Source organism: Sitophilus oryzae, unplaced genomic scaffold, assembly GCF_002938485.1.
Source record: "Sitophilus oryzae breed Bouriz unplaced genomic scaffold, Soryzae_2.0 scaffold_1494_pilon_pilon, whole genome shotgun sequence".
Classification (NCBI taxonomy): domain Eukaryota; kingdom Metazoa; phylum Arthropoda; class Insecta; order Coleoptera; family Curculionidae; genus Sitophilus; species Sitophilus oryzae.
This window is the reverse complement of record NW_022146163.1, coordinates 1,828,101-1,851,346: the sequence shown is the minus strand read 5'-3', so window position 1 is coordinate 1,851,346 and position 23,246 is coordinate 1,828,101. Positions and strand designations below refer to the sequence as shown.

Sequence of the window (23,246 nt, the reverse complement as noted above, 5' to 3'; positions counted from 1 at the left end):
AATAGAGCACCCAAAAAACATATAGAATGGAAGAAATTAAAACTATCCCAAAGCTTTCGTGCAAAGAATTTTTGAGCATAATTTCAGTAAACTATAATAGGATACGTCTAGTAGTGTTTATAATGTTTAGTCAGATATTCTTCCCTATGTGGTGTGGTAATTGGTAATATTTTAATGTGGAAATTGATAGTACCGATTAATTATTGATCTGGTCATTCGTTACTCTTTGATTAGATTACCGTTTTTAAATATTTTAGTTGCCGTCGTGGCGCCCCTCGTATACGGCGCCCCGGGCAGCCGCCCGGGTCGCCCGGTCCTTCCGCCGGCCCTGGGAATATCGTACTAGGTGGTAGGTGGAAGTTTGGTATTGCACAACAACGTAGGACGCCCTAACCCGAGTGTTGAATGTATAGTTTTAGTGTACGTTCACACAGAAAGCGATTAAGCGTTGGGCGATGCTATGCTATGCAATGCTATGCCTTTATCACTTGCTATATTTTCATAGTGTTCAAACAGAAGGCAATGGAAAACGATTTAGTTAGTAGTTTGATGTGCAACAAGCACCATGGATGAGACAAACTTGATATTAGATATTAGAGAATTCGCTTTTAAGATACGTTTTTTTAAGATTAACAAAAAAAGGCAATGGATACATGAAATTAATCGAGATCGGGTGATATACGGCGAATTTCATAATTTGTTTCCCGAATTAACCATTTACCCTGATAAATTTCGACAGTATTTCCGAATGTCATTAGAGACGTTTATGTATATTGAAAATGGTGTAGCGCCATTACTGGAAAAGGCGACTACAAATTGGAGGTTGCCATCACTGTCGAAGAACGACTTGCAGTAACTTGAAGATAAGAAACAAAATAGATGCTAATTATTATGCTGGTTACTTAGTTTATTATTTCATTACATACATATTTGTATAAGAGTGGTTTGTGTCTGAAGAATAAGAAGGCGAAACCAATGCTGTTCCAACAGCTTCGTTTGTTTGAATCTGTTGAGGTTGCACCGTAATTGATAATGTAAATCGGACATCGTGGCTTCGTACAGCGACTCCTGCATTTTGAGCGATCTAAAGACGCGTGCGATTAAAAACAAACATGTTTGAATATCAAACCGACGCGCGATATCGCATTGCATGGCATAGCGAAGCATCGCGCGAACTCGCGCGCTTTTTGAACACCCTCAATAAAGATAATGAGTTTGAAATAAACGCGACGCGTCGCATCGCATAACATCGCATCGCATAGCTTTCTGTGTGAACTTACACTTAGGTTCATAATATGGAGACGCGCTGTATTTTATAGAACAAATTCTATTCTGCGAAATTTCCCGTCGTCGAATCGATTCACAATCATTATCAACCAATAAAAAAAGCAATATCGACTCTTGTCAGCGCGCTCTTGAAAATTACACAACCAAACCGAATGCGTGTTACACTGAAATCACGTTTTCCGTTTGACTTATCATCGTCTGATACCGAAGATATGTCAGACATGAGTGCCTACCTGAATTTAATCGATTTAGATATAATAGCGTTTAATTTAGTTGATATTTAATTGCCACTAATTAAAACAGGGGTGAAGTTGAGAGCTGAAACGCGCGCGTGTTTACCATAGATTAGTGTCAGTGGAAAAGAGCGTCTGCCGTGATTATTACGTAAGTTTATCACTTTAGGAAGTATCATTTTATATTAATAATTCATATTAATTTTCTGTCATTTCGTTTGTCTTTATTTTTTACAAGAAAGGTCGGGCGTGGACTCATGCTAAATTCAATAGGTCTTAAGCGTTGCTAGTGCGGTGTAAAGACATAAAATAATATGATAATAAAATTAAAAACTCTTTATTAACTTGCTTCATTACAAATTGTAAACATAAACATAAAATATATTACATTTAGAATTTTAGAATTTAGAATGAGTCGGAGGGGGGTTAATCACTTCGACCTTACAGATCCATTGTGTTCCCCTTTCTTGAATCATAACTCATCATACAGTCCCAGGGTTTTGACAAAAGCCAGTATCTGGGACGGTTTTATAGAGGGTAGTTCTCCATCTCCAATATCAGTCGTACCAAAATTCATGGCACGAATGGTTGTCGTCTCGGCGCACTCAGTGATGAGGTGTACTGGTGTTTCACCATCTTCCCCACAGAATCTGCATTCGCCGTTTCTTCTTAGTTTCAATCTACTGAGGTGTTCATTGAGGAGACAGTGTCCTGTTAAAAACCCCGTGACAATCCGAAGATTGTTTTTACTCAGACCCAGGAAGATCTATGATTTTTCTTGATCATAAGCCCTCAGAAATATATATAAATATATTACATAAAACACGCAAAAACACAAACTAATAAATATTATTCAAAAACAAAAATAAATAATACTGAAAAATCAATCCGTAGAACAGTGATTACAGAACATTTGTGGGTGCTCAAAACATACAAAATTGTTACACCGTATACCAGAGTAACGAGTTAGTCTGGTTTTCCGTCCAAAACCATTACAATTCTGTGCCGATTCTTTGTTATACTGTATTCGGTGCTTCAGAATCTGAAATTTATTTTTCTGTATCAGAATTTATTTCAGGTCCTTGCCCTCTTCGCTCATCTCCTTCTTGCTTGTCATCCGAGTAGTTAATTCGTCAATTCAATCGTCATGTTCAGTAGTTAATTCGTCATCTTCGTTCAAACAGTCTTGCATGAGCCTTATTTGAGTCTAAAAATAATACTTCTTTAAAAAAAATGTTGTTCGACATTATAAAATTATTGATGTCAAAAGAGTATTACAAACGGTCGCGCGCGGACTGACACTCCACATATGAGTATAAAAAGACACTAACTACACTAAACGATGTGCAAACGTACACTTCTCATAAAATATGCAGAGACAGGAAGATACTAAGCAGCACAGCATCTGATGTTTCCACATTTTCGGAATATCGAGTAAAATAATAACAAACAATAATTAGGTCAACAAAACTCACCTTCTTAACAGCACTTAAGGGACATAAAGGGCCATTACTACTGCTTTCCCGTTCATAATATTCTAATAAAGTTGCAAATAATTTTTACGGCTGTTAAGCTCTTCTTGTACACTTTGCACTAAAAGAAGTTTTAAAAAGAACAATGTTCGACTGCCAGGTCTGCTAGTTGATGTTTAATCATGAACAATTTTGAAAACGTCGTAAATGTATGTTTTTTTACTCGGTAGTTTTATACAGGTACGGACAAAAAGTCATTACTCTTAAAACAAGTTAAAAAATATGTAGGTGGCGCTCTTTACAAGTAAGAGTCATATTGACATCAAAATCAAATTTCTCATGGCAAAAATCTCCCTGACACTAATTTTCATCCAAATATTGACGTTACTTCAGAAATTATTTGGAAAAAATCAAAATAAAAATAAAACTTCAAAACCCAGTATCTCCGAAACTAAGCCATTTTGGGACATACATTTATACGAACTTTCACTTATTTTTATCTGCAAAATATGCTGCCGAAGTTTCTGGAATACAGTTCGGACCACCCTGTATACAGGATGTCCCAGAAATAAGTGCAAATATTTTAAGGGGTGGTAGATCTCGATAAAAGAAACATATTTTCTCTTTATCGTTTTTGAAATAAGTCCAGTTATTTTACTTCGAAAATTAAAAAAAAAATGATTTTTTGCTAAAATTTTGAGAACCACTGGATCTTTTTTGGATTTTCTTTCTTGTAAATTTAATCTAATACCTATGTTGCCATATTATCAAGAAATTATGTTTTTTAACTAAAAACTAAAAAAATTAAAAATATTTCGAATTTTAATTTTTTTTTTCGCGAAAAAAACCTCATAGGCGTTTTCGGGGATTGAACTATACTACCAGTTAAAATATTTGCACTTATTTCTGAGACATCCTGTATAGGATCCTATATATCTCCTACGCGGATCAAAGGGCTTCAGTGAAACCTCTCCATCGGGTTCTGTTTTTGGCAGTTGTCTTTGCTTCTTTCCATGTTGACCAAGATATGTTGTTGAAGTTCATCCAGTATGGAACGTATCCATGTTTGAAAAGGTTGTCCTTGCTTTCTTTATCCTTGGGGATTCCACTCCAACGCTGATCTCGCTATTAGGTTTCCGCAAGGTGTGACTTATCCAACCCCATTTTTTTTCTTTTGCGAATTTCAATGCCTACTTCTTGTTGGTTTATAAGATGAAGTAGGTCGGTATTGCGTATAGTGTCTGGCCAAAAGATTTTAAGTATTTTTCTCAAGCAGCGATTGATAAACACCTGTGGGTGGTTGATAGATATTTTTGTCACTCTCCATGTCTCGCACCCGTATAGTAAAACTGGTATAACGTTGGAATTGAATATTCTTGATTTTGTTTGTACGAAGAGTTGACGGGAGGTCCAAACTGATTTTAGTTGACCACAGGCTCGCTGTGCCTTTCTGATCCTGCTGACAATATCCGCGTCCGCGCCACCGTTCGCAGTTACAATACTTCCCAGGTATGTAAACTCTGTTACATTCTCGATATTTGTGATTCCTACCGTAACTGGAGTGTTCTAATACTTGTTTTGATGCGCAGAATGCAATGTGCTGCACAACGCATCGGTAGAACCAGCGACAGTTTTAATTTAGGGACAGGAGTGCAGCAGGGTTGCACATTATCGCCGCTTCTATTTAATATCGTGCTCGACAGCGTTTTGACTAAAGTCACATCTAATATTAAAGAAGTACAATGGACTCTGACATCGCATCTGACGGACCTTGATTATGCTGATGATATCTGTCTCACAACGCAATCCTTCAAAGACACGGAAGTGATGCTCAGACGCTTAAAAACAGAAGCAGACTAAGCAGGATTAAGCATATACATCGACAAAACAAAATCAATGCGTATCATTAAAACAAATAACTCTTTAGATTGTCATAAATACAAAGTTTTTTTATCTAATATTTATACTTAATAATGGTAATATTTAAGATTCAATTGTTAATTCGTCTAGCCTTGTTACAATAATTAAAAAATAATTTATCTTGAGTACTAGAACTGGGTTTTACGTACTTTCTGAAGTATCAATGATGCAGTAGTTTTATCAAATCATACTTGTATCGCTTGTATATAAGTAGTTTCTGGAAAAGTCATATTTGCATATAAAATTGATATTAAAATCAAGAAGTCTATGATAACCATGGTTGAAAGCTATTATATATTTTCTGTGGTTTGTTGTAACCCTCGGCTCTATTCCAATACATTATTTGCTTACGAGGTTTTTTGAAGATTAATTCTAAAAATGATTGTATTTACAAACTACTCGGTATTAGATTAGGTATGACATTTCAGGTACCTTTAAAATTGAAATTATTTTATAAACAAAAAATATATAGTGAAACACAAGTTTAATGTTTTTCACACACTGTACTTTGCACACTCTGTAGGTACCTTTTGAGAGTAATTTATATTCCATAATTTATAATTTTTAAAATCTATTCATTTAGCTATACCTAACACTCCGCATTGAATAGCATGAATATGAATAACCCTCTGTATACTTAGATAACTCTTATTATTTATAAAAACATTGCGAGTAAAAAATGAGTTACAATTACCCTAATTACGTTTCAAGAAAACAGGAGAGTCTTTTTAAAAAATAAAGTTTTAATTTTATTTAATAAAGTACAAGATGTTTACTGTAAGAGCAAAGACAATGGAATGATTTTTAACAATGAGAAAAGAGTCTCCTCGGCTTGGTGAAGGCTTCGTGGAAACTGCAAGGACCGCATCTTCCCATCAGTCAAATAATGTAAGTAGTAATTCCAATGGAATACCGAAAACACACTTCAAATTATTTTTATTTTGTTTCAATTAAAATGTATTCTCACTTTGATACTTGATACATATTTAGGAGATCCATGATAACATAATTCTCAGAATTTAGTACTTCATTGACCTTTATAATCAAATCACAATTTAAAATAAGGTATGACGAAAAAAAAAACGACGTCGAGTTATCTTAGATGTGACGAAATGACATTCAACACATAATATGTCGCCTATGCATGGTGACGTGAATGCACAAAAATCTATAAATGTATTTCAAGAAACATGACATCATATTTGGAGTTGTTTAATTAAGACAATAAAATATTATAATAAAATTGTATACAGGGTGGTCCCAACTGTATTCCGGAAACTTCGCCAGCATATTCTGCAGGTAAAAATAAGCAAAAAAGTTCATACAAATGTATGTCCAAAAATGCTTAGTTTCGGAGATACAGGGTGTAGCAAGCGTTCTCAACATATTTAGAATGAAAATAGTCAATACATGTCATTATTGACAAAAAATAAGCACGTTGAGTAGATAGTTATTTGACTGAAACAGTAAAATTGAGAAATTTTTATTTTTTTAAATTAATCATAAATTTTTCTGCGAAAAAATGATGATAAAACAATTTCTGTTGAACTTTTGACACAAAAACATTTCAAATTTATTATTTCAGTCTAATAACTATTTAGTCAACATATTTAATTTATATGTCAATGATTACAGGTATTGATAATTTCGATTCCAAATATCTCGAGATCCATTACTCGTAACGATTTTTACCAAGAGACCTTTTCAATGTAGAAAACGTTGTAAATGTATACTCTTTTACTCAGTAGTTTTATACAGGTACGGACAAAAAGATATTACTCTTTAAACCAGTTAAAAAGTACGTAGGTGGCGCCCTCTACAAGCAGGAGTCATATTGACATCAAAATTAAATTTCTCATGTCAAAAAAAAACCCAGATATCATATTTCATCCAAATATTGACGTTACTTCAGAAATTATTTGAAAAAAATCGAAATAAAAATGAAACTCCTACACCCTCTGTATCTCCGAAACTAAGAATTTTAGGACATATTTAACGTATCCAAATAATAGATACCGGGATATGAATTTTTCTTTCTAATAATAATGAAAAAATACAAAACTGAAAGGCGGAGGATCTTCCTATTAAAATTAACAGATACTAGAAGATAATTTTTTGAGGTGTCTACCAACTTGTTTTCCGAGTATAAAGTGAAAAAAAAAAATAGACGATTTTTTTTACCCATCCTAATGGATATTGAGCAGAAGGCGCGAATTGAATGAACACATAAGCAGAATGGACGAGGGAGGAATAGTAGAGAATGTAGAATGTTTAGGAGGAGAGTTAATCACCGCGACCTTATAGATCTATTGTGTGTTCCCCTTTCTTGAGTTATAACGAGTTATAACTCATCATACAGTCTCAGGGCTTTAACAAAAGCCAGTATCTGAGACGGCTCCACAGAGGCCAGCTCTCCATCCTCGACATCAGGCTACCAAGGTTCATGGCACGAATGGTCGTCGTCTCGGCGCACCCAATGATAAGGTGTTCTGGTCTCTCCCCATTTTCTCCACAAAATCTGTATTCGCCGTTGTTTCTCAGTTTCAGCATAGTGAGGTGTTCGTTGAGGAGACAGTGTCCTGTTAGAAACCCCGTGAAGATTGAAATCCGAAGATTGTTTTATACTTAACGAACATTTATACGAACTTTTTTACTTATTTTAATGTACAGAATATGCTGCTGAAGTTTCCGGAATACAGTTTGGACCACCTTATATATTAAAAACCAAACCAAAATTCGTATACACAAGGATATTAATTACAAAAACTTAAAATTAATTAAATTCCAAAATCTAAAAAAAAATTCAATTGTCATCATGATAAAATCTGTTTTTAATGAAACAATTAGAAATATGTACATTGAAATTAAAAAAGATATTTTTTAGTCAATTGAACTGTAAAAAAAGAAATTTAATTTTGATTCATACACTATACCGGGTGTGTCTCAAAAGTGGCTCACCCCTATAACTTATTTATTTTTTCAGATAAGACAACAAGATTTGGTATGATAGTATATGACATAAATTGGGATTGATTGACGTATTCAGTTGTTTTCGGTCACTTCCGGTTTTACCGGAAATGACTACAACTTTTGATTTTTAATTGGCACCCTCGGTATTTTTTTACTTTATTTGATAGAAAATGACACTCTGAATCGAATGACATATCATATGTCAACTTTTGACATTTTGGCATATGGTTTATTTGAAATTGTAACATGCGGTTCATAACGACAATTTGACTCAAAATACCAAGTGTGTGGTATCAAATTATTCGTAAAAAAATGCTTTTCCCAAATATGCTAATGAATCACCCTCGTTCCTTTTGAAAAAATTGAGATATGATTAAAAAACAAAGTCAGGAACAAGACAGTAAAAACATTAGACGATCAAATCTATTTTTCCAAGGCTCCTTGATTAAAAATTAGTGTTTTTAATATATTCATTCATTTCCTAGATTGACATTTAAAATAAAATTTATTTTTGAGTGACTATCTCAAAAATTGACATATGATATGTCATTCGATTGAGGATGTTATTTTCTATCTAGTTAATTAAAAATCAAAAGTTGTAGTCATTTCCGGTGAAACCGGAAGTGACCGAAAACAATTGAATACGTCAATCAATCCCAATTTATGTCATATACTATCATACCAAATCTTGTTGTCTTATCTGAAAAAATAAATAAGTTATAGGGGTGAGCCACTTTTGAGACACACCCGGTATACCAGTCGGCCTTTTGCAAATAACTTTTTGCAAAATAATCTTGTTGAGTAGATATAGTTATGTGACTGAAATTATAAATTACGGAACTTTTTTTTTTAAATTAATCATAATTAATAAAACAGTTTCTGTTAAACTTTTGGCACAAAAACATTTCAAATTTATGATTTCAGTCTAATAACTAGAATAAGTGGGAGGGGGGTTAATCTCTGCGACCTTAGAGATCTATTGTGTCCCCCTTTCTTGAGTTATAACTCATCATACAGTCCCAGGACTTCCTACGGAGACCCGTGTCCCTCACAGTCGAGGAGCTACGACCCAGGCCGGGTAGACGAAACGGTAGCTTGTGTCGCTTGTTAGGTTTAGAGGTAGGAGGTAGGCTCCCGACCCTTGGAGGAGGTGGTATAGCTTGTATGTCACTTGCGGAGGATGGTGTCACGCAAGTGTCAGCCACCTTTCCTGTAGTTCTCTTTGGGTTTGGCCCCTTGGAACTTTCATTGTTACTGTTCCCAGTGTCGCTAGGGGGTTTCCCCACAGCTTCACCGGTGATGTTTTTATTACTATTATTACCAGATCTCATATGTTCCTATGAGTCGCTAGGGACAGTCGGTCCACTTCTACAGAGCCCCGCATGAAGAAGTAAGGGGTAAAATACAATGGGGTGCCCCGCGGTGCCCCAAGGTTGAGGCTGTCCGTAGCCCCGCCCGGTATCGTTATATGTCTTGGTGCAATTCCCTGGCCACGACACTACAGCCAGGGACAAGACGATGAGTGAGATGCTTCTTAGACCAATCCAAGTGCTAGAGGGGATTCCTCCCAGCACCTGACCAGGAGCTTCCCCACCAACGACAAGGTCTTGCATTTCCTAGGGGAAGGTCTAATAACTAACATCAGCATGTTTAATTTATGTCAATGATGACAGGTATTGATAGTTTCCATTCCAAATATCTCGAGAACCATTACTCGGAGCAATTTTTACCAAGAGACTTTTTCTTCCGTAAAAACGTCGTAAATGTATATTTTTTACCCAGTAGTTTTATACAGGTACGGACGAAAAGTTATTACCCTTTCAAACTAGTTAAAAATATGTAGGTCGCGCCCTCTACAAGTAGGAGTCATATTGACATCAAAATCAAATTTATCATGTCAAAAAACTTGCAGACAGCCATTTTCATCCACATATTGACGTTACTTCAGAAATTATTTGGAAAAAATCGAAATAAAAGTGAAATTTCTACACCTTGTATCTTCGAAACTAAGCATTTTAGGACATACATTTATACGAACTTTTTTACTTATTTTTATCTACAGAATACGCTGCTGAAGTTTCCGGAATACAGTTCGGACCACCATGTAGAGCACTAATAGTCTAAGAGCTGGCTACATAAAAAAACCTTATCGTTACATGGCGAATTTTTTGTGTGAAGTATTTTTTTGTGTAGCCATTATGAAATAGTCATGTCTGCCAGCGCGATCCCGGGGCTTAAAGCGGAGGTCAACCAAAAGGGTTAAATTTTGACACTATAAAATTATTATAAGGTACACGAGTTATAATTGCGAAAATAGCTTTCATTTATTATTAAGAAACGTGGAAAATTGTTGGCGGGCATTTTTCTAGCTGCTAAAATGCCGACAGACAACGCGAAAGGAAAATGAAATTTTAAAAATTACTAAAAAATCTAATTTGAAGAATGAAAAAAATTCTGGCATACATGCGTGCCGATTGGTGGAATGTCATATTTATTTATTGTAAAAGCCGTATGCAAAAGGGCAGACAAAAAGATCGTGGCTAAATCAGCTGCAAACAGTTATCAAAAGCGCGATATTACCACGGCATTAAATCACACGGCAGGCCGACTCGCTTTGGCGGGAACGCTACGCGCATATCCTCGCGCACGCCGCCATTTGCGTTTCCATCAACAGAAAGTAACCAGTGTCGTAGTTTTTTCAGCGCCAACACACAGTTACGGCAAATAGTAGATAAGACAAGAGACGACAGTGAACAAAGAAGTCGAATTTCGCGAGAGAGACGCAGATATATTAAAATTTAAAGGTCCCGTCAATTCCCATTTTGACTGTTGCCAAGTATATTTCTTTGAAAAATAAACAAGATTTTCTGAAAATAAATTAATAATATAAGAAGGATATAAGTAACGTATGTTAATACGGAAATGTACATTTTTAGTTTAGCTTGGTTTAGGTTCTTTTTTCGCAATGTATTGATAATATCAAAGAAACAGAATGACTTAAGTTGATCGATTTCAAAGATAAACAGATAAAATCTGAAAATCTGACAACGGCGTATTTTATTTATTCTAACCTATGATTTTAGGACGCTAATCAGCTGTGCTAATCAGGCTTAAACATAAACAAATCTGATTAGTTGTTTTCTTGCATTTTTGCCTTTTTTAAAGTGTGTTTTCAGAGTTTTTCGATATATTATCGTTTTGAGAGTTTTTAAGGTTTAATTTTAGTATCGTTTTTATTGCGTATTAATTTGTAATTATTGTTAAATATGAATACTGAACAGGACACACGAGTAGCAGGAAAAGACAAGATGGTGGCAATGTGTGTGCTTATAAAGACTGTAAAAATAGATCTTATTTTTCGACAAACATAATATTTCACTCTTTTCCAAAGGATCCTGAAAAGTATTTTTATAGAAATATACTATATAATTATGTTATTAAACTAAATGAGGATTTATTAAATAAAAATTGAGCAACTCTATTTTTTTGTACATAAACTCCACATTGTGATATTACACTTGTTCAAGCCCATATGTAAAAAAAATAGACGTATATAAAATATTTCTTACAAATCGACTTGGTCACTTTCTCTTGTTTACCAACGATATACAAAATATTGCTTTTACTATCTTTATTCCCCGACAAATATGTTTCTAATTATAATTTATTTTATATAATATTTAGAAAACTCAATTTTTTTTTTCGTTTCTATTTATTTCTTTACCCATACAGTAACTATTTATAAGAAATACAGGCAAGTTTTAATAATAGTCTATTTCAAATTTCCCGCGAAAAAATTACGAAAATTTAAAGGGACAAGCGAGACGAGGTCACTCTCCCCACCACTCAAACATGAAAGGTACCGCGCGAACTGTCGTTTGGTTACGGCAGATTCGGGTCAGTAGCGTGCGTCTTAATTTATTTTGATTTTTTCTTGAGTGATATATTTTGTTTTTGTTGTTTTATTTTTGTTTATTATGTGATATATTTGGGTTTTCTAGTTTTATTTTCGTTTCTTATGTATTATAATTGCTAAAAGGTGCCCGGTGGCGTAGAGGTACAGGCTCTCCTCTACCAATCTCAAGGTAGTGGGTTCGAATCCCACACCCGGCATTTCATCAGCCGACAATTTTTATTAAAATAAAAATAGTTTGGGTACCTAGGTCGATTCAGCCTTAAATGAGTACTTGGGATTCACAATCCTGAGGTAACGCGAAATTTCGAGAAATAATAGGCGGTTGAAGCGCGTGCAGTGCTAGCCACATTAAGGCGGCATCCCACGAAAGTGTGTGTATCGGCGTGATCCTGCTCATAGCTTGAGTTTCCGTCTAGGCTCGCCTAGGCTTGGCCTCGTTAATCTGGGCTTGGCGGGGACGCATCCCACGATGCGGGGAAAGGTCGTGAAGAAGGCTCGTGTTGGTTTGGCAAATTTAGCTTTTAGTCGTGCTGTGGTGTTGCAACATGAACGAAAATCGACGAACACAAAATGCAGCTTTGTGTTAAAAGCCGCTTATTACATCATGTTGGGTAATTCTTGAACCAACAAGAACGGCAAAAAAAGTGTTGGTGGAGAGTGTCTTTTGTATTAAAGCCGCAATATGTAAGTACTTTTATAGGTTGCCCCTTTTTAAATTCAATGCCACCCTGATATATAGCATACTGGGGGAGGGGGTGAAAACTAGTCTCATTTATTTTTTGTATCTATCATTCTTCTGTATATAAAAAGTGAAGAATTTTGCAATTCTTTACGTATGAAAAATTTAAACAGTTCTTATTAACTTGTAGTTTTACAAATTACCTATTGTTGGTATGTTTTTAAAAGCAAAACGGTTTTATTGAAAATAAAGATAATATGATGTAGATTATACTAAATCACTTTATATTGATATTATAGTTGGGATTTGACTTATTTATTGTCTATGTCTTAAGTCAAGACGACACTGATACTGAACCGCACCTCCGTACTGCTCTCTCTGAGGATCGTTGATCGGCCAACGACAACACGAGCCGAGCTCGAAGAGGCTCGCCTTCCCTTTGAGTGACGTCGTTTGGCCGACAGAAAAGCGGGTATGTCCAAGCCGCGCCAAAATGACGAGCTGCCCCATAAGCTGCAGCCTTAAATGAGTACTGGGATTCACAATCCTGAGGTAACGCGAAATTTCGAGAAACAATAGGCGGTTGAAGCGTAGTGCTAGCCACATTACCTTCCTTTGTATACCGAACGGCTCTAGTATGGGAAGCTGTACCTTGCTACTCCCAAGGCGTCAAACGCTATATACGGGAGCTAGTATTATTATAATGTAATATAATTTGTTTTAGTAGTTTTATTTTTGTTGTTCAAGAAAAGTTTCTTTCTGTTTCCTAGAGATCCTATTAGGTTTGTATATATGTGATTAATTATTTTAACATATTTTAGTTGTGAAAAAAAAACAGTAGTATACATATTAGGACATTCAGCTAAATAGGAAGATCTAATTAAAAATTTTAACAAACTTTAATATTAGTAAGATTTAATGTTAAATATTTAGTAAAATTTAATGTTGTATCTAGACATTAAAAACTAAATTTAAAAATCATTATACTATTAATTTAATTATAATTATAAAAGTAAATAAAATGAGTATATCTAAAATAAGTTAACAATACATTTTGAATATATAAATAAGGCCCACAAAAGGTACAAGTTGCGTTCTGTTCATTTTGAATTTAAAATGTTTACCAATTCACTTTGTAACCGTATAAAATACAATGCGGTACCTACTTCGTTGCGGTCCTGCCATGAAAAAAATAGAAGTTTCTCAAAAAAATTGTGGATTTATTAATTTGTGAAATTTGAATATTAAAAAAATTTGCTACGCCCATTGATGGGCATAATTTGTACGTAGCCTCTTTATATTGTTCAATAAATATTTTATTGGTATTTCTTTAATTCTTGTTTGTAACTCCTGGCATGTTTTTGTTAGTTGCATGTTTTTTAATTTTAATTGTCTATTCTCTACAGTGAAATATTTAATTGATTTTTTCATTTTTACTTGTTGAGAAGTATGCGCGGTTAAGGATTCATTTGTTTGGACAAAAGTATTGTGTAAATAAAATTCAGTTTCAGTCAATTACAGTATTTTTTTAATACGACCCTGTCGTATTTTCTGAGAAATTTTTTGACACGTTTTAATCCGGCCCTGACTAGGAAACGATAATGGCTCCGTCAAGGTCAAATTTTATAGAAATTTTAAACAAAGGAATCTGAGCAGAGTTGGCGTGCCGATTGTTTTATGTGCCGTGATATTACTCTAGCGCTTTCAGGGAACGCTCGCCGTCTCATCTATTTAAGTACCTATAGATAAATCATGTATACGATTATATTATAAATATATTTTTTTATTATTTTAATAACAGATATCATATATTTGTATTTGACTCATCGTACTGCAGATCCTCGCTCTCGCAAAAGAGCCTCCCTCTGAGTCGATATCTGCACCGTAAAATTTTTGTAGACTTACATGTATTATGTTTCAATTCAATTATTAATAACGCGAGTCTTAAATAAGAGCAAATACTTTTAAGGGTGATATATTTCGACCCCAGGAATACGTCTATGAGTTTTTTTCGCAAAAAAAGATCGTGCATTTTTGTCTAAATTTTCCTGAATATTTTAGAAAACTTTTTAGAACTGCCTGTTTACCCCAATTTTATCCACGGTATAATTAATTTCTTAACCTACCATGCTTACGGCTTTAGTCTATGGCTACACACTAAAAGAATGGATGCAAATACAGAAAAAAAAAACAGGTGGCTATAAATAAATCAATTTCTTTTTAAATTTTCAAGCTTGAATAACTCGGTTAATTTGGACATATTCAAGATTCACCCTGTAGAGTAATATCGCGTCTTTGATTACTAACTGTCTACCGCTGATTGAGCCACGATTTTTTTGTTTCCCCTTTTGCATACGACTTTTTAAATAAATAAACAATGACATTCCACCAATCGACATGCATGTAGCGATGATTTTTTTTGTCAAAATTCTATGCCTCTTTCGCGTTGTCTGCCGACATTTTAGCCACGAGAAAAATGTCTGTCAACAATTTTACACGTTTCTTAATAATAAATAAAAGCTATTTGGCAATTATAACTCGTGTACCTTATTTTTAGTGTCAAAATTTCACCCTTTCGATTGGCCGCCCCCGCTTTAAGCCCCTGGATGCGCTGGTAGATATGACTATTTCATAATGGCTATACAAAAAGATACTTCACACGAAAAATTAGCCATGTAACGATGATAAGGTTTTTTTATTTAGCCAGCTCTCCGTCTATAACGTGAGATTGATCGGTGAGAGGACAAATCTGCGAAAAATACCTCTCGTGTGTGGCCGGCTATCGAGCAACAGCCGCTGGCTCTATTATAGCGTTTTGATCTCCGCAGGATGAATCTCGCTGGCAAATTGCTCTATGCTCCGCTCTATATCCCCTTCGTTTGGGGATTCTGCGCTGTGCCAGTGCCCAATTGGCAGCACGGCTCGGCTCTCTCCTCCATATCGTTAAAAGCCAATTTTTTTGTTGTTTAACATTAGCGATAATCGACCCCGCTCTTGTTTAATATGCATTAGTTTCATTCGTTCCGTTAGTTCGTATCCTTTCTTGAGTTCAGGTGGCGGATTAGAGGGTCAACAAGTTTTGAGCCAGCTGTCGTAACAGGTGAGTTTTGAGATGCTTGAGGTCATCGATTTGAGAGAGGGTGGCTGTTTGCCCTTGACCAGACGTAACTTGTTGGGTGTGAAGCGTGGCTGATTGATGTAGAGGGATGACGAAATAGTTGACTGCGATATAATTTTAGTTTAATCTATTTTTGAAGTCAACATCATCAATAAGGATTTTATTTTTTATATCATAGTTATACAAGGTCAGTTTTCTACGATGTTCTCTATAGAGAGTTGGTTAAATGGAGAAATAATTGCAGTTTTGTGGGGTCATAAATATGCGCCTTTCAGATTTTTGAAAAAGTTCACGATTTACTTAGATATTTCAATAAAAATAAATATCGGCTATTTGAAAAATTGTTCCTTATTCCATTATAATGTATTTTAGACAAAAAGTTTTCAGATAAAAGTTCTAGATAATCACATCCTTAATTGCGATCTCCATTTTTTTTTCTAAAGCCTGTCATTTTTGGCATATGACACAAACATATGTTTTTTAAAATAGAAACCATAGTTGGCCATGACTTCATAAAAAGCGCCATTTTTTAAGCTTTTCAGCGCCAATTCTTATCTTTCTTGACTAATTTCACTTAGTTGGTATGGTATTCTTATTCTGTTATAATTTACTATCTTATAAAAAGACAGATTTTATTTTATTAAACGGTTCTACATTACACAAACTAAAACTTAAAAAAATAATATCACTACATTACACATTAATTTATGTTAGAAAATGTTCAAAAAATCTGCTATTGTTTTGAGTACAAAAATACATCTTTTTAAATCTGAATTACTAGTTTTTTTCACAGAACGACCGGTCGACTTTATTAAACTTCTCTTGTACCGCCTCTTCGAGTGCCTCTATTAATTCATAAGTTCTTTTGTAAACCTTTGTAAAAAAATCTAAAATGGATATGTCAGATGATCGAAGGGGTCCATGTTCCGGTCCTGGGATCCTCTTCCTGTCCCTGAGTTCGCATAATTATGATATAAATAATTTTTAACATTTCTTTCATTATGAGGTCATAATGAAAGTCATGTTGGAACCACTCTATTGATGTATGTCTTGAAAATCGTTCTCTAAAAAGCGCACGTAACGTTCAGAACTGATTAACGTATCCTCGAAAATGTATGGTCAAGAAAAGTTGAACCAATAATCCTACACGCTTTTCTTCATTTGAGAAATTCATATTTACAATTTTTGTTTATTTTAATTTACAAAGTTTGGATAAGACGGTTTGACATTTCTGAGAGCAACGACGATTGAACTTGTTTCCATGGCTAAGTGAAATAGTTTAAAAATGATAAGAATTGACTATAACTCAGTAATTTTTCGAAAAAAAAAAACATATTATAGCTTATATCGCTGAAAAGCTTAAAAAAAGTTATAGCCACGTTCAAAAAAGTTAGTTAGTTTATGAAGTCACGGCCAACTATGGTTTCCATTTAAAAAAAATATGTTTGTGTCATATGTCAAAAATAAGAAGCTTTAGTGAAAAAAACGGAGAACAAAATCTCATTAAGGATGTCTAGTAAGCCATGAACTTTTGAAAAATCTGAAAGGCGCATATTTATGACCCCACAAAACTGCAATTCTTTCCCCATTTAACTGACTCTCAATCTCCAGTAGTTTCCGAGATAACCCATAGAGAACATCGTAGAAAACTCACCCTGTATATATATATGAAGGAAATTAGAAAGGTGTTAATTGCCGAGGGCTAAGTTTCTGTCTGGACAATAATTTCCCGAGGTTATTAACACTTTATAATTCCCGTGGTACATGGATAATTTTATTTCTTACTGAATTTAGTATATTTTGTTACATTTTAAAACGACATAAATGTTAGCCTAAGAGCTGACGACATATTTAGAGAACATATTTTAGGCAAGCTAGAATAACTAAAAATGTATAATTTATTAACTGGTGAACCCAGAATCCTAAGTCTGGCTGGGGGGTTGGGGGTATTTCGCTACTGCGCAACCCACAACATTTGCAAAAAATAAACCCAAAAGACATTCTTTAGGCAACTTGAAATTTGTTTATTCTTAAATTTTAGCATCTATTTAACCTAGAAATAAGTATGCCAGACTTTTTTTTCGGGTTTAAAGTGTAACCAGACCATTCCAAATATGTTTAATTATTATACCTGGAAAACATACTTTAGGCATTCTAAAATTTTTACAGCGTCTTTATTAGATGATATTAAAAAATATGTGTTAATTGCCAGACGAATTCAATGGGATTTAATACCTGCCAGACGCGAATAAAGATTTTAAATGAGCGCGATAAGAAAGTCTTATGAGTATCTATAAGCGCGAGAAAGATAGTTTATTGAGACCCGGTCGGCAGCCGATGCGGCTGACGTAACAGTATTTTGGAGTCGTAAAAACCTAAAAAAAAACTAACTAATATTGAATAAATAAAAAGAAACATTTTTTAATAAAAATGTATGATTGAAATCCTTTCAATAAGAAGACTTCTTAATTTAAGTATTTTGTATCTGAAAGAATAAAAAAACGAATAATTATTTAAAAATTAGCATAATATAAAATATATTTTTTTCAAACGTCACAAAAGTATAATTATTATTATACTTTTGCCAATTAATTATTATTAATTTTTGCGACCTGATTGACAATATAAAAAAGTCATTTTAACGCCTAAGCATAAAAGTAAAGCACTTTTACTTTTTTTGAATCTATTTAGAAAGATTAACAATGGTAGGTACTTTAATAAAATTCCAGAATACTTATTTTTTTAGTACTGTACATGGTACCCTTTTGTCGGGACTACGTTTTCTGGTAAAACCACTTCTTTAAATTTTAAACCATGTTGTTGGCGCACTTTTAAAAATTCTTTGCATTTTTGTAGTCTGCCTTCATCAAAAACAATAACTTTGTCACTAGTAACTTTTTTACAAACTACACAACTTAAATGTTTTTTATCCATTGTGATTTAGTAGTTAGTACCGAAATTAGTAGTTACTAAAATATTTATTTGCAGTAATTATTCTAAACTATTTACACTATGCACGTCAATATTTTATTTATAAATACATATTTGTACATGGTAACTTAATTCCAACAAAATAATCTCTGAATTAAAAGCTTGCAAATAATTGAAATGAAACCGAAAAAACATTGTTTATATGAAAATTTGAAGTACATACTCCAAAATACTGTTACGTCAGCCGCATCGGCTGCCGACGGGTCTCAATAAACTATCTTTCTCGCGCTTATAGATACTCAAAAGACTTTTTTGTCGCGCTCATTTAAAATCTTTATTCGCGTCTGGCAAGTATTAAATCCCGTTGAATTCGTCTGGCAATTAACACTAATTTTTTAATATCATCTAATAAACACGCTGTAAAAATTATAGAATGCCTAAAGTATGTTTTCCAGGTATAATAATTAAACACATTTGGAATGGTCTGGTTACACTTTAAGCGCTGTAGCGAAATACCCCCAACCCCCCAGCCAGACTTAGGATTCTGGATTCATAAGTGATTAAACTTTATTTTTTTTTGTTATTCTGACTTGCCTAAAATATGTTCTCTAAATATGTCGCCAGCTCTCCGGCTATTAATTGACCCGATATCAACAAAAGTATCATCCACGGCCATTATTTGCAGCAGCCATTATTTGCACGGCCATTATTTGCAAGCAGTGGTCTTTTATTGTTCTTAAGGAGAAATCTGGAAACGATACTTTTATTAAGCACCCAGCATGGTTTGATATAAATCCATTCAACTAGTATTTATTATGCAGAGATTTAGACAATTAAAACTAGAAAAACAAAACCAAATTAGTAAACTAAACTTTGCTACAGACTAAAGTTTAAATGTTACTCTATCATAACCAGAAATAATAAATAATGAGACATTTCGGGGGTAGTGTACATTGCAGGCTTTTTACAATTACAATCTGATATATCCGATATTTAGAATAAGCCACAAGCATGGACACAAAAATATTAAGAGCAAGTAGATGAGTTTAAGTGTTTTAATCTAAATCTATAGATTACTATACATTTCTCTACAAAAAATAGCCAATTTAAGTTAAGATAAAATATTCTCATATAAACATGTTAAAAAACCTGACTCATTTGATTTATTAACGATACTACAGGCATTAATTGTCTATAACACTATTTTTTTAGATTTAACGGTATACCTATAATAAATTAGTTGATTAAGCCAGGTGCTAAACATCGGGTGATACTGTTTATTACTTATAATGTTTACAAATTATTTATTTATATTTTCGGTAAAAAAATACTTATTGGGTTTAGGATTAAGTATCGAACACACCACCTAGTATCTAGTATTATTGAATTTGTAGTAATGAGTATACATTATTTATAAGAAATTAAGATAAGCATAATCACAATCGAAATATTTTCCACAATTTGGGGAATTAAAAAAACTGACACACCTATTTCTGATTAATTTTATAGCTAGAACAATGTCAAATCATTTAGTTTACTTTTTGTTTTATGGGATTTACGGAATTTTTCCAGACGAATAATAATTGTTGATAGTTACGGCTTTTGTATTTTTTTTATTATGCATTCTTGTTTCATATCAATATTTTAATACGTCTTTGGGTCGTATATTTTACTTATACATAAGATCAGTTTATTGTTACTGGGTGTGTATAGAAAGATCTCATTAAAAGGGCTAATTTTGTATTTGTAAAAAGTAAAAGTAAATATTTCAGTTAACATCTCCTTTTTGCTGCCAGGGCTAATCTGGACGGCGCTTATTTTTGTTTAGGCGGAATCCCAACCGCGGTCCTCGGCCATATCATGGTCAATGGTCTACCGACTTGGCAAGTGTCTAAATCGACTCTTACTCACGAGATATCCGATCTCATCCGGCCTCGAACCGGCGCGGCGTGAATGAGCAGTGTATGTCAATAGCATAGACTTAAAATAAAATATAGACTGAGCATCTCATTCATAAATAGCTGGAACATGCGGTCAGACAATATCTTGTTATTGTTGTGTTATTGTTTTAGGTTATAACGAGTGCGACACGAGCGATAGATAGGTTGTCTCTGTCGTAACGGTCGTTCCCTGACGACTCTGCCGAGAAACACAACACTGTCTTTCGTTCTCAAGTACACCTGAACTCTCCGTATCATAGCCGGGTAATTTTTTTTATTTTAATGAAGCTATAATTAAATTAAAAATATATCGTATTTAAACTTTTTATATTTTATTAAGATTTAGGACAGGTTTTTAAATAAAAGTTTAGAAAAAAACAATTTAGAGTCCAAAAAGGATAAAAATAATAAAATACACGTTATAGAAGAAATTTTATAATCGAAATTAGGTAATTTTGAAATTAATAATAAATTATTAATTTTAGTCAAACATTACAACCCCTAATATTAATCAAAACAGGATCTATTCCACAGATATAATAGAATCGGCGACAGGAGAGAAAAAAAAATATGATTGTTGTAATTTTTTTCTGGTTAAGTGATGTCTTATTATGTAAATTAGAAAAAACATAAATCTGTTCCATTAAAGCAAGGAAGGTGATAGGAAGTGGATAAAATAAAAACTACATTTATTTAACTCGGTACTGTCTTTATTATACCGGGTGCGTCTCAAAAGTGGCTCATCCCCATAATTTTTTATGAAATAAATTAGGATTGATTGACGCATTCAATTGTTTTTGGTCACTTCCTGTTTCACCGGAAATGTCTATAACTTTTAATTTTTAAACGGCACCCTCGGTATATTTCTACTTTATTCGATAGAAAATGACACTCTGAATAGAATGACATATAATATGTCAACTTTTGACATTTTCGCATATGGTTTAATTGTAATTGTAACACGCGGTTCATAACGACAATTTGACTCGAAATACCAAGTTTGTGGTATCAATATATTCATAAAAAAATGATTTTTCCAAATATGCTAATGAGTCACCCTTGTTCCATTTGAAAAAATTGACATATGTATGATTAAAAATACGATTTGTACATCTTTTAACCGGCCTAGACAAGACACGAAACCTATTAGACGATCAAAACTATTTTTCCAAGGCTCCTTGATTAAAACTCAGTGGATTGAAAAAAACTGGATTGAAATTTAAAATAGAATATGTTTTTAAGCGACAATGTCAAAAGTTGACATATTATGATATGTCATTCTATTCAGAGTGTCATTTTTTATCGAATAAAGTAGCAATATACCGAGGTTGCCTTTAAAAATCAAAAGATGTAATCATTTCGGTGAAACAGGAAGAGACCAAAAACAATTGAATACGTCAATAAATCCTAATTTATGTCATATACCTACTAACATACAAATCTGTTTTTTTTTTATCTGAAAAAAAAAAAAGTTATAGAGTTGAGCCACTTTTGAGACGACCCGGTATATTAAAAAATATTGTTTCATAATGCAATATTATTTTAAAATTCTTGTACGTTATTTTAGATTCTGAAGATAATTTTAGAATAAACCGGAATATATTTTTAATAAAAACATTATTAATTATTAACAGGGTTATAATTATGATTTTGTTACAATGTAAGTAAGTAAATAATGTAATGTAAAAGAAAAAATTCAGATTTTACATTTTACTAAAATATTATCTAAATAAGCGCCTTTCTACAACAACGCCACTGACTGCCAATGGGTAAATTGAGAGTTGCCTACCGGTCAAAAGTCGTTTCAAGACTTAAATGGATCATTTAAGTCAAATTTCTTGCAAATTTGGCACTGGCGAACCATATTTTATAGTTTTTGAACAGAAAAAGTCAATAAAATAAACACTTAAGGACTACAAGCTAAGAAAATGCGTTAATACAGCCGGGGAGATAGCGGCAACAAAGCTTTACCGCACACGTGCGACACGTACTACAAGGTAATAAATGAATGAATAGGCTCCCTCGCCTCTAATCGGTGTTGTCATATTGTAAAGAACTTATCCTAATTAAACAGTATCCGACTTATAATTTAGTAGTATAAGGACTATTTAATACATCTATGGAATATTAAAACCTACTTTATTAAACTGTAGTATTAATATCTCAATATATGTGTATAACAAGAAAAAAAATATTGATAATATTAAAGACGTGACAACATAGGCTGGATGAGGAAGGCTCGGTCGACTGTTCCCAGAAGTAAACATGTGTACAAAAAAGGTTGTTTGTCCGCGTTGAGATGTAAATAGTGTAGTCTATATTTTATTTTAAGTCTATGATTTTACACTTTTGCCTTTTTTTGGACAACAGCACGATACAGAGTTTCGAACCGGTCACCCGTCCATCCACTAGTATTGCCTTACGTCGCTTAACTTCGGTGTTCTCATGGGAACCAAGTTTCAAGTTTCAAAGCATTTATTGAGAATGTCTCCTTAAATACAATAAAAAGATGCTATATACAATATATACAATAAATAAAATAACATGATAAGATGGTATGTTGTTCTTCTGACGAAGCACTCAACCACCTAAGCGAACCCTGTGAACAGGGGGGCCGATGTTTGCCCTAGGTAGCTCTTTTATTGACCGGGCGAGGACTGCATGTTCCGCTTTTGCTCACACATGCATTGGAAGTATAGAGGCAATGCCGACGTGCTTTACTTTAATAAATATGTTGGTTACTTAAATCAGATCCGTAGAATCGGAGGAAAAAACTCTTA

General features: G+C 33.7%; 1 protein-coding gene across 2 annotated transcripts in view; it reads left to right on the top strand.

Annotated features, from left to right (window-relative positions):
• The first annotated feature begins 1,571 nt into the window (after positions 1–1,571).
• Positions 1,572–23,246, top strand: part of LOC115877488 (uncharacterized MFS-type transporter C09D4.1) — a 78,372-nt gene continuing 56,697 nt past the window's right edge. The window contains exon 1 of one of the 2 annotated variants that reach the window (XM_030893673.1): positions 1,572–1,671. The gene's annotated coding sequence lies outside the window, so the exon portion shown is untranslated. Of the gene's footprint in view, positions 1,672–15,414; positions 15,578–23,246 lie in introns of those variants that run through there. The other variant, XM_030893674.1, reaches the window with a different exon arrangement.